Source organism: Sapajus apella, unplaced genomic scaffold, assembly GCF_009761245.1.
Source record: "Sapajus apella isolate SASKATOON/1434 unplaced genomic scaffold, GSC_monkey_1.0 scaffold54, whole genome shotgun sequence".
Classification (NCBI taxonomy): Eukaryota; Metazoa; Chordata; class Mammalia; order Primates; family Cebidae; genus Sapajus; species Sapajus apella.
In genome coordinates, this window is record NW_022436994.1 from 7,155,885 (window position 1) to 7,168,675 (window position 12,791).

Consider the following 12,791-nt stretch of genomic DNA (forward strand, 5'->3'; position numbering starts at 1 on the left):
CCGAGTACTGTGGGGTGTCACAGCGCAGCATTTGGAGTCTTTCTTTCTCACTGAGGACTCGAGCCCACCTGGGCCCACTCCCCTTTTGATGCCTGGAGAGCTGGCCCAGCCGACGCAGCTCTTAGCTGGGAGCTCTTTCTGCCGTTCCAATTAGTTTCTTCCTGGGGCCAGTTTTGGTTTTAGGTTGTAATTCCTTATATTTCTTTCTTCCATAGTGCATCGGATATGTCATTCTGGAAAGAAGATCCTTCTACTTAGAGTAGAAACAAACGAAACTTACAAGGTATAATCTGTGTTAAGTGATGAGACTGTACTTTGATGTTTCTGAATATCAAAGCTGATTCAGTACTGGTAGATGTGCTCATTCTCCCAGAAACATATCCATCTTATTTCCTGGTATAATTACATCTCATTGTCCTGTGGAGCTGGACATGATAAACATCTTTTGTTTTCTTGCTTTGTTTTGTTTGAGACAGGGTCTCTGTCACTCAGGCTGGAGTTCAGTGCCAAAATCATGGCTCACTGCCTTGACCTCCTTGGCTCAAGCCATCCTCCCACCTCAGCCTCCTGACTAGCTGGGACCACAGGTGTGTGCCACCACACACAAGGTCTCACTGTGTTGCTGGTCTTGAACTCCTGGGCTCAAGCCACCTACCCACCTGGGCCTCCCAAAGTGCTGGGATTTCAGGCATTAGCCATCACACACCCATCCATAAACATTATCCTAATGTCATATTACAAAATTGAGACCTAAGTTGCTTAGGATAAGATGAGGAAATGGAAGATTAGCTAAAATGAAAATTTATTTTTTGGCTTTTTCATGTTTTTTGGTAAAACTAGTGTGTTTGAATGATTCTTTTCATGTTTAATAATGTTTAAATAGGATGGAATATTTTGCTAAATTAACATTTTAAAATTAGAAGACACCATTTTAATTTTTAAACCCTTTCTCCTCTCTTTGTAATGAAATTAATTCCAGCTACAGTGAGAAAACTTAAAATTCATGATACAAAATGAATCAATAGCTGAAAGTAGTTTTATAAAACTGAAATTGCTGTTAAAGAGAATGTGTTAGTGACTTAACCATTACTCTATATGATGTTTATTATCAAATACACATGAAGAGTTTAATGGATGGCTTAAGATTTTATCTTTGTGTAGCGTGTGGCTGAAGAAACCTTAGTTGGGACTCAAGAAGCTGGGGTCTGTTTCTGATTCTTATCACAACTTGCTCCTCCTTAGTGTCTACCAAGTCCTCCACCTCTTTGCGCCTCAAAGAGCTGTGAAAAATGATGACAGGAGCTGGTTGGTACAAAACCACAGACTTAGAGAAGGGCACGGTGCTGCCTCATTGAATGATCTACCAAGGTAAAATTTTGTCAGGTCAAGACATAGCAATTTAGTCCATTTAAAGGAATGAATATAATTTGAAAACTTAATTTATTTCCAGACTAACATCTCAAAGTGTGGAGATCTTTTTTTAAATAGCTTTCTGGATTTTGAGACATACTTTCACTGGCTGTGATTTATAAGAACTGTGGTTTGTGGAGTACTGTCCCTAGGGCAAATAAGGCAGTCCCATGTCTTGCCTGCCCTGGGCTCAGGGCCCCACATTCTTTCGGTAGGCACATCTTCAGTTGAGTTTTGAGGTCATTCTGTGCCATATTGGAGACACTTAAGAATTTCCCATTCCTGTTGCTCCTGGCTAGCATCCAAGTGGCCCTACCATCCTACTCCAGCCCTTCCTTGGTCCAGCAGGGCTTAGCCCTGCTTAGCCATCAGGTCTGTAGGCTGAGTTTATAGTGAGGGACTGTGCCTGTTGGGAAGGAGCCCACTCTCGGGGACCTAGAACGTGGACTCAACAGTAGTCTTGGGGCTGGAATTCTGGTTCTACCACTAGGCAAAGGTGTTTAACGGCATTCATGTTCTTGGTGTATATTGCCAATTTAGCAAAACATCCATCATTTTGAAGAGACACAATTCAGTACTTTTTAAAAAAGCGTCATTGAGATATAATTCACATATCACACAATTCACTCATTTAAAGTATACCATCTAGTGGTTTTTAGTATGTTTTCAGAGTTGTGCAACCATCACCACTGTCAATTTTAGAACATTTCCATCACTCAATAAAGAAACTTCTTAACCACAAGTAATCATTTTTCATTTTTCTCTCCTAACTTATTCTGCTGTCCCCCACCATATATCTCCTGGCCCCAGTCAATTGCTTGTCTAATATCTGTCTCTACATATTTGCCTATTCTGGTTTTTAGCTTTTTTTTTAATTTCTTGGGGGAGACACGGTCTGGCTCTGTCCCCCAGGCTGGAGTGCAGTGATACAATCATGTCTTACTACACTTTCAAACCCCTGGGCTTACGTAATCCTCCTGCCTCACCCTCCCAAGTAGCTGGAACCATAGGTGTGTGCCACTGCTCCTGACTAATTTTTGTATTTTTTGTAGAGATGAGGTTTTGCCACGTTGCCCAGGCTGGTCTCAAACTCCTGGGCCCAAGCAATCTGCCCGCCTTAGCCTCCTAAAGTGCTATGCTCATAGGCATGAGCCACCACACCCAGCAATTCTTTTTATCCAACTGTAATTTTATATTCTTGACCACTGTCTCCCTTTTCCCCTGCTCCCAAACACCAAAGCATCTGTTAACCACCATTCTGCTGTCTCCTTCTATGAGATTTTCTCATTAGATTCTAAATGTGAGATCATGCATTGTCTTTCTGTGCCCGGCTTATTTCACTTAACATAATGTTCTCCAGGGATTCAACAATATGGTTGCAAATGACAAGATTTTGTTCTTTTTGATCGCTAAATAGTACTCCATTGTGTATATATCCATTTTGTTGATCCATTCATCTGTTGATGGTCACTGAGGTTGCTTCCATATCTTCGCCATAGTGAATAATGCTGCAGTGAACATGGGAGGGAAGATATCTTTTTGATGTACTGGTTTCATTTCCTTTGGGTAAATACTCAGTAGTGGGATTGCTGGATCATATGGTAGTTCTATTTTTTTTTTTTTTTTTTGGGGGACGGAGTTTCGCTCTTGTTACCCAGGCTGGAGTGCAATGGCGCGATCTCGGCTCACCGCAACCTCCGCCTCCTGGGTTCAGGCAATTCTCCTTCCTCAGCCTCCTGAGTAGCTGGGATTACAGGCACGCGCCACCATGCCCAGCTAATTTTTTGTATTTTTAGTAGAGACGGGGTTTCACCGTGTTGACCAGGATGGTCTCGATCTCTTGACCTCGTGATCCACCCGCCTCGGCCTCCCAAAGTGCTGGGATTACAGGCTTGAGCCACCGCGCCCGGCGGTAGTTCTATTTTTAATATTTTGAAGAACCTCCATACTGTTTGCCATAATGGGTATGCTAATTTACATTTCCTCTAGCAGCACACAAAAGCTTCCTTTTCTCCACATCCTTGCCAACGCTTATCTTTTGTCTTTTTTTTTAAATAAAGGTCCAAACAAAGCTAATCTTTTGTCTTTTTGGTAATGACCATTTTAACTGGTATGAAGTGACTGACGTGATATCTCATTGTGGTTTTGATTTTTCATTTTCCTGATGATTAGTGATGTTGAACATTTTTTCATATATCCATTGACCATTGCTTGTCTTCTTTTGAGAAGTCTATTCAGGTCTTTGCCCATTTTTAAAATAGGGTTATTTGTTTTCTCACTATTAAGTTGCTTTGGGTTCCTTATATATTTTGGATATTAACCTTTTGTCAGATGTATAGTTTACAAATATAATATTTTCTCCCGATCTGTAGGTTTTCTCTTCACTCTGTTGGTTGTTTCCTTTGCTGTGCAGAAGCTTTTTGGTTTGATGTAGTTTGATTTGCCCATTGTTTCCCTTTGTTTCCTGTGCTTTTGAAGTCTTATTTTTAAAATTCTTGCCCGTACAAAGGTAATGAAGCATTTCCCCTGTGTTTCCTCTAGCAGTTTCATAGTTTCAGTTCTTCATCTATATCTTTAATTCAGCTTGAGTTGATTTATGCATGTGGTGGGAGATAAGGGTTTAATTTCATTTTTCTGTTTGTGGATTTTCAGTTTTCCCAGCATTGTTTATTGAAAGACTGTCCTTTCTTTTCAATAAATGTGTGTTCTTAGCATCTTTGTTGACTATCAGCTGACTGTAAATGTGTAGATTTATTCCTGGGTTCTCTATTCTGTTCCTTGGTCTAGCTGTCTGTTTTTACACCAGAACCATGCTGTTTTTTAACTTTAGTTTTATGGTATATTTTGAAGTCAGGTATTATGATGCCTCCAGCTTTGTTCTTTTTGCTCAAGATTTCTTTGGCTATTCAAGATCTTCTGTGGTTGCATACGAATTTTAGGATTTTTTTTTCCTATCTCTGTGAAGAATGCCATTGGTATTTTGATAGGAATTGCGCTGAATCTGCAGATTGCTTTGGAGAGTGTGAACACTTAAGAAATATTAATTCTTTCAACCTGTGAACACAGGATAACTTTCCACTTATTTGTGTCTCCAGTTTCTTTCATCAGTGTTTAATAGTTTTTATCCTAGGGATTTTTCACCATGGTTCAATTTCTTCCTAGGTATTTTACTAATTTTTTGGTAGCTATTGTAAATGGGATTTTCTTGATTTCTTTTTCAGTTAGTTCACTATTAATGTATAGAAATGATACTGGTTTATGGCTGTAATCCCTGCACTTTGGGAGGCCAAGGCAGGTGGGTTGCTTGAGCTCAAGAATTTGAGACCAGCCTGGGCAACATGGCAAAACCCCTTCTCTACAAAAAATACAAAAGTTAGCCAGGTACAGTGGTCCCAGCTACTTGGTAGGCTGAGGTGGGAGGATTGGATGAGCCCAGCAGGTTGAGGCTGCAGTGAGCTGTGATTGCAACACTGCGCTTCAGTCTGGGCAATAGAATGAGATCTTGTCTCAAAAAAAAAAAAAAAGAAAGAAATGATACTAGTTTTCGTGTGTTGGTTTTGTATCCTGAAACTTTACTGAATGTTTTTTAATTCGAATAGTTTTTTGGTGGAGTCCTTAAAAATTTTCTATGCTTAGGATCATGTCATTTGTAAACAAGGACAGTTTCACCTCCTTCTTTCCAATGTGGATGCCTCTTCTTTCTCTTGCCTAATTGCCTAATTACAGCATGTTCCTATTCTGTAAATGGTCAATGAACTAGAGAATGATTCTTGGGTAGTTAATATTCTCAATGTCAATAAACTCTTTTCCTTCTCTGAAAGCAGCTGTTTTCTTGGAGGTTTCCATTCTACTTGGCACTTTGCAGCATTTCTAGTGGTACTGCTCCACATTTTACAGCTTTATGAAGAAGTTGTTTACTTTCTTTGAAATTACCTTGAGATATTTTAAATTGTGCAGAAGACATAGGCACAAAAGCAAATGTCTTAGAGTTTGCTCTAGCCACTTCTGCATCATCTGGCTCTTGAATAGCTTTTAATTCAGCTTTTAAGTCTCACTTGAATTTGAGCAAAACTTTCATCTTCGTATGTATCTGGAGAAAGCACTTTAATTGCTTGACAGTAATGACCAATCACTTTGTTTAAAATAGTATCAATCAATCAATCAATAAAATAGTGTCGTTTAGTAGGACATTGTTTCTCTGGTTCGATCAACAAATTCAACCAGTCCTCTGGATTGTTCACCATCATCATCATCATCATCATCATCATTTGGTTATCAGTTCCTGAGTTATTTTTGCCAGTGAGTTTTATTCCTTCAGACAGCTATTTTGAATTATCTCAGATATATCCTATATCTCTGCTTCCTTAGAGTCAGTCACTGGCACTTTGTTCGGTGACATCACGTTTCCCTGATTGTTCTTCATCCTTGTAGTCATACGTTGATATCTGTGCATTGAATATGTAGGTATTTATAAACAGTCTTTGCAATCTGGCCTTGTCTGTGATTGTCCTTGTACAGTAGGTCTATCCAGAAATTCTAAGCTTACTGTCTTTTTTGGTCTTTAAGCCTGTGAGCGCCACAGCCCTTGTAGTGCCAAATGGTGCCCTAAGCCCAGGTTCCCTGCAGCCGGCTCTGTGATTTGTTTGTTGACTGCTGTGAGTCCTATCCCCGTTCTTTGTTTCTAATTTACACCTAGGAGGCTATCCGCGCTGGCACCTGCGATGCTTCCAGTGGGAAAAGACCAGAGTGTGCCCCCTGTGAAGAATCTCAGAACAGTGGGGAAGGCGAGTGACCATCTCCTGCTCTCTTTTTCCCACTGTAGAAACTGTGAATCCAGAGAAATTCTCCAAGGGCAGTGCTGTGTAGGTTAAGTGAGGGGTGTCATGAGCAAACAGAATCATTCTCTTTACCCTCTGATCATGATTATTCTTGGCTCTGTGGCCCAGTGAGTTGTCACAGCTTCTCTCCTAATTTCTGGCATATTCAGGGCAATAGTCTTGTCACTAAGTAGTTGCTAGTTGAATTTATGTGGTGGGGAGAAAAGCTAAGAACTCTCACGCCTCGGTTTTGCTGATGTCATTCTTGAATTCTGTACTTCCGTATGGATTCCAATAGGGAGGATCTGAAATGAAGCTTTAGGTTTGGATTTTTAGAGCTTCTTCTAAGTACAATTGTTGAATCAAGAAATAAAAATGATATGTTATAACTAGAAATACCCTGAGATTATCAAGGAGATAAATTAGCCCACTTGGACAGTGCCATTGGGAATATCAATTGATATCACTTAGCTGGAGTCTAATTTGGTATTTATTTTATATGGAAAGCCTGAAAAGTTGTGTGTCTCCTTTGACTCAATATTTATAGGAATCTACACAAAGGTTATAATCAAAGGTGTTCTAGAACTGTTATACTGGAAAAACACAAAATATTCTAATTATGAATTAATTGGGGATTGGTTAAATAAACTATGGTATGATATGCTCTAAAAATAATGTTACAGAAAAAAGTGTACTGATACGGCAAAATGCTTATGACTTACAGTTAAGTTAAAAAAGCAGGTTAGATGTTGGTATACACAGTATAATAGAGAGTGATCGGGAAGGTATACACTGACATGTAAACCTGGGTATTTCTGAGTGTTTTTTTTATTTCAATCTTTGTACATGTGTGTATTTTCTAAAAATTGTATTTACTATTTTTGTAATAAATTATTTTTAAGGGACTAAATAATAAATATTTGTTATTTGAGTGCCTTACATATTCACTTGGCAATTACAGTTTTCTGAACGTTAGACTTTAGACTCTTCACAGCACATCCTTATTTTCATAAATAGAAAATTAAATTTTTTATTTGTTACTATGATATTATACCAGGTTAGAATACTGGAGTCTCTATCAATAAGGTGGCACCACATGGCAGAATCATCTTTTTTTACCATGGGCCCAACATGGGTGAGGATCAATCAGTGTCTGTAACAGTCTTTGCAGTGAGGGCAGAGTGACCAGTTATTAAGTTCTAGGCTAAGGGATCCTGGGAGAGACCAGCCACGCAAAGGACTTCATGGATCACTGGACAGTAAGGAAGATGACCCTATGGGTAGCACAAGAAAATGTCACTACCTTCCTGGAATCTAGGTCCTGTTTGCCTGTAGCACCAAATGAACCAATCTTGTAACTATATCCAGCATGCATAGCTTGGAAAGATGCTGAATTCCACACCCTAAGACCTGGGAATGGATTTTGGCTCTTTCCAGCATCATAAGAGAAACTTGAGACAGTTTCTCTAACAGTGAGTAAACACACTGACCACCTGTGGTGGTTATAATTAAAGAAAATAACATTACTCATTGGCAGTTTTCTAAATTGGGAAGTGTAAAATGTGAACATTTGTAAGCAGTCTTAGTCTGTGTTGTATGTCTATACCTGATTCCCCCAGACTGAGTCCTTTATAAATGAAAGAGAGTTCTTAAGGTTTTGGGTGCTAGGATGTCCAAAGTAAGGTAAGGGGATGCATCTGGTGAAGGCCTCCTTGCTGTATTGTCCCCTGGCAGAAGAGCACAAGGCAGAAGCGTGTACAGGAGACAAAAAGGAGGCAAGAGGGGCAGACCGCCTTCCATAACAACCCGTTCTCAGTAACTAACCCATCCTCACAGTAGCAACATGAAGCCATCATGAGAGCAGAGGCCGTGTGACCTCATCACTTCTCACCAGGCCCTACCTCCCAACACTGCTGCAGAGGACCAAGCTTCCAACATAAGAATTTAGGTGACACATTCAAACCATAGCATAAGCCTTACAAAACAGAACAAGCAAAAGCTGGCTTTTTTTTTTTTTTTTTTTTTTCTAAACAGAAGCTGCCAGTTCACAGCAGCACATGGTGCAGACTGGGTGGCTTCCACGGCTTTTCTGAGGCCCACAGAGGTGTGGTTGGCATGTCTCAGCACACCTTGTCATCATCTAGTGACCTTAGGGCTCAAACCCTGTGACCAGACAGCCCTGCGCTTCTAAACTCAAGCTGTTTAAAAATTTAAAGGAATCTACATATATACACTGTAACCACTTTTTACCATACTAGTTTCATTTTAAAATTATCTGTTATCTTCCTTACTGAGAAAATTCTAGTGAAGTCTTCTGGGGGAGAAAAACAGATAACCAGACAGAAGTGAGAACCAGAACTGAGTGGAGGGCATCTACCTTGTATTTTTCTACTTTTCCCTGTTCACTTCTTTCACTGTTTGCAAATAAACCCTGCTAAGGAGGTAGAGGACTTAAGGAGCCCTCATGAGGGAGGTGCCTGATGGGAGGCGGGACCTCCTCATTAACACTTCACCTAGTTCATATTTGGCCTTCCCAAAGCAGCTCCTACCTGGGTCTTCACCAGTTTTTGGAGCATGCAGTCAAATCTAGAAAGAAATGCCCAGTGTGATTCTTAGATATTCGGTTGCTTACCTGTCCTAAATGACAGGTGGGCCTCCCTTCACACTGGTAAGTCTGAAATAACCAGGAGAAACAGAGGTGCTCCAGCTCAGCTCCATGGGGAAGCTGAGAGGGACCATGCCCAGGACCATGGGACTTGTCCTGGGTCTGCCTTGGCATGTACCATCATACGATCTGGGCTCAGAGAAGTAGCAATGCTTTCCTAAGAGGATTCTATTCATACTTTATGAAATATCAGTTCTCTATATTGAATAATATTGTTATTCAGTGTGGAGAAACCACTCCAGATGAAAGAACAGACTTAGTTGGAAGCAAGGTGGGTGGGCAGGGGTGAGGAAGCTGAGATAATACGGATAATTGTCTACTACTCAAAATATGTGCTTCTGAACCTAATTCATTACCCCATATAATATGTGTGTTGTGCTTTTCTTAACAATTGCATTGGAACAAGATATATGCAAAGTTGGTTATGGTAATTCCCTATTTGTAACGTACTTCTGAGGGAAAAATTAAAGTGATCACCAAACTCTGTAGTGCTGAAAGATGATTCCTACTGTGATGATCACATTCCTTCAGTAGAATTGCTGCATGTGACTTCGCAGAGAAAGAATAATTAGGGCACGGTTATGTTCCCCTATGTTCCAAGTGGCCAGAGGACCCAAGGCATTTGGGGACAGCCTATCAAGGTGTTTAAATATCAAGCCATGGATATTTAATTTTATTTTGAAGCCAATTGAAAGCATGGAAGACTATAGAAGAGAGAGGTGCCATTTATAATTCAAATTACACTTATTATTTATATAAGACAGAGTACCTACTTTAGTCCCAGGTGTAGCAAATTTGTCTTTTCTAACTTGCAACGGCTTAAAAAGTGTTCCATGATGCCCTTCCACTGCAAACTACAGGGCACCCAGCTATTTTCACAAAATCATGATACTTTAATAGCTATATTGTTTTTCTTGAGTGGAGCTAGTATTGAGCCTCACAGGTGATTGACACATTTTCCCCTGCAAATTAACGTCACTTAGGACATATTCATCTCAGAGGAACTGGCCCAGGAGCATGTTGGGGTGAGGGGAGGCTAAGGCCCCAGAGCTTTTCTGGGCAGGAGATTTGTTTCTCAGGGGGTGCTTATGATTGGCTGGTTGTCCCAAGATGCTAATGGAGGCAGGGAAGGCTCACTGCTCCAGCCCATGGGGCGGAGCAAGGCCAGTCCCTCTTGCTTTAGGATCCTTATGTGGGCTTTCTACCTGTGCTCATTTGCCCAAAGCCATCTTGATTGGGATGCTGATCAGCAGCCTCATGGGAGCAAACTGCTTGCAAGTGGGGTGGAGGGGTCTGATCGCAGCCTTGCCCCTGCTCTCCTTGTTGCAGCCTGCTCTGGGGACCACATCAAAGGATGGTAAGTTTGACATTCTACCAAGATCTTATCAATTTTTCTTTCTTTTTACCACAATTAATTACAAAAATTTGCCCAATCACTCTGTTTGATTCTGTGAATGTGATGGGACCCAGAGTGTGGGCTGGGCGTGGGGATGGGCTGTTAATAAAAAAGATGTAGACTATCTAAAGGTAAATGAGTAGAGGTCCACAAGCTGCCTCAAGGAACAGAATGAAAATGACAGTGACTGGCAGTCTTGCTAGGAAGGGACATGTCAGCCTGTGCAAAGAATAATCTTGGCCAGCCAGGTGCTTTTCCAGGAAGCTCCATTTGGAGGTGAGAAACTGAGGTAGGCAGGTCATGAGGTGATGATGATCAGAACCTGGGCTTGCATTGAGACCTGAGAAACAAAGTTGGTTACTCACCATAACCAACATTCTGGTGTTATTTTTTCTTGTATATTTTATGTATACACTTGTCTGAGTTGCAAATGTAGTATTTCCCCAAATCTGAAACCTAACCTCATTAAATGTCATCTATTACATCTTCAAGTATGAGGACCCATGTGAGAACAATTGCTGAGGTTTCCATCTGAGGAAGAACCTCATGCTGTTGAAACTGCAGCTCTGTTTGTGCCTTTTTACACTGTGACCTATGTAAACACTTATGTTTGCTTTTCTACTTTGACTATTAAAAGTCTTCAGGCAATGCTACCTACTGTCAGGTATCCATTCTGAACTACGTACATGTTAAGCCCCTTAAATCTGTGAAGCAAGGCAGAGGTTGACTAAATGAACTATTATGTAAGGAGCAGTATTAGAAACTATTAAATGTGAAATACAGAATCTGTGGCTTAAAAAACAAATTCTAAGGAGGTGGCTTTTGTTTAAAACAACAAAGACCGAGGGAAAGATCTCCCAGGACCTCTTCCAGCCAGGGGGTTCTGTCCTTGCACATTGATTTCACTCAAAGAGAAACAATTTTTCCTTTGCTTTTTCCTCCTTTCATCAAGGTCTGAAGGAGAGTCAAAATCCTGATCGAGTCTTTGATGGTGTCTAAATGAGGAGCTTAGATAGTGATTTCTTAAAATGGGCCATGTTTAGAAGCCATTTACCTGATTTTATTCAGAATATTTTTACTTAAAGCAGTTTTTAAAACGCCACACTTTCCAGTTTGCTTGGCTGCATCCACGTCTCACCTTAGTGGCACACCCCTCCGTCCTCAGGAGGGAAGCAGTGAGTTTGGCACTGTGTTTTGCTCCCTGTTGTACCAATGCAGTGCTCGGCAAACCCCAGATCAAGAAATACGGCCCAAGAATGTAAATGAACTAGGAACCCATCCCTTGTCTGGATGCAGCTGCTCTAAGGACACAATGCTGGTCGCACTGCCCGAAAAAAGAGGCGAGGCTGCCCAGCCCAGCGCTGGCCACGAGGGTGCTCTGCAATGATGGAAACATTCTATAGTTTGTTTCTTGGCTACCAAGCCCTTGAAATGTGGCTAATGATCGAGAAGCTAATTATGAACTCTATTTAATTGTAAGTAACTTGAGCTCTAGTAGCTGAGAGTGGCTCCCTCTTAGGGCATTACAGGCATAGTTCTTCCCTCAATTATGTCACTTTCTTTGCTCCTCATTTCCTGGCATCTTTGGTTAGCCCTGCTGGCTTCAAAAACATCACAAACTTTAAATGTAGGCCCTATTCTCAGGATGTCCAGCCCCACAGGGAAGGAACAGGCAGCAGCAAAGTCAGAGTATCCAGGTGTGCTTGCGGGTATGGATGCCAGCCCAGCAAGCAGGGTCATGCAGGTGTCTTTACCCAGTGGACTCTAGGTTTGACAGGAAGGTGTCAGAGCAAATCACAGGGGCTTCAGAAAGAAGGGATTTTGTTCGTTTAGGAATGTAGTTTGCAGTTGATCCTTTCCTTGGTCACAAGTGCATTTGAAAGCATATTGCTAATGAAACTGGAAAGTATGCATTTCCCCCAAATCTGAGATTTACCCACAACAAACACAGTGGGGACAAAGGCAGAGGCACTGACAAGGCAGTGTGAGAAGGGCAGAGGTGGCAGCAAGCCCCAGGAAGGACAGGTGTGTTACATCAACAGCAGGCCCCTTTACCCCCCACGGGGCTCTGATTACTTACCCCATCTGCAGCAAAGTTCCAGGTAACATAGGATGCAAGGCCAGACCCCCCAGAGCTTGGATCATCATTGTTCAAAGGTTCCCTCTTCCCATCTGAGAAGGAGCTTGTGCCTAAAACTTGTGCATGCCCACTCTTCTTGCTATCACTCTCTTCAGAGTAGAGAGAAAAATTATCTAGTTTTCTGAATAAAACAGTAAGTTTTCTAAAAATCTCTATGAAGGTTTAAATGTTGGTATAAAGAGCTAAGGCAACTAACAAGTGCTTTAAAAATAAAAGAGAAAAATGTTTCATAATGGAGAGAACTCAGTCTGACCCATTAGTTGCAAACAAGGAGAGGTGCAGGAGGTTCAGACCAGCTCATTCCTAGGCTCCGCCAGGAGAAACTGTGTACCTAGTATGTGCCTTGCCAGCCTTCCTTATGAA

At 41.2% G+C, this 12,791-nt stretch overlaps 1 protein-coding gene across 1 annotated transcript in view; it reads left to right on the forward strand.

Annotated features, from left to right (window-relative positions):
* PKD1L1 (polycystin 1 like 1, transient receptor potential channel interacting) overlaps positions 1-12,791 on the forward strand; it is a 183,103-nt gene that overhangs the window by 474 nt on the left and 169,838 nt on the right. The window contains 1 exon segment of the mRNA XM_032244258.1: positions 216-283. The gene's annotated coding sequence lies outside the window, so the exon portion shown is untranslated.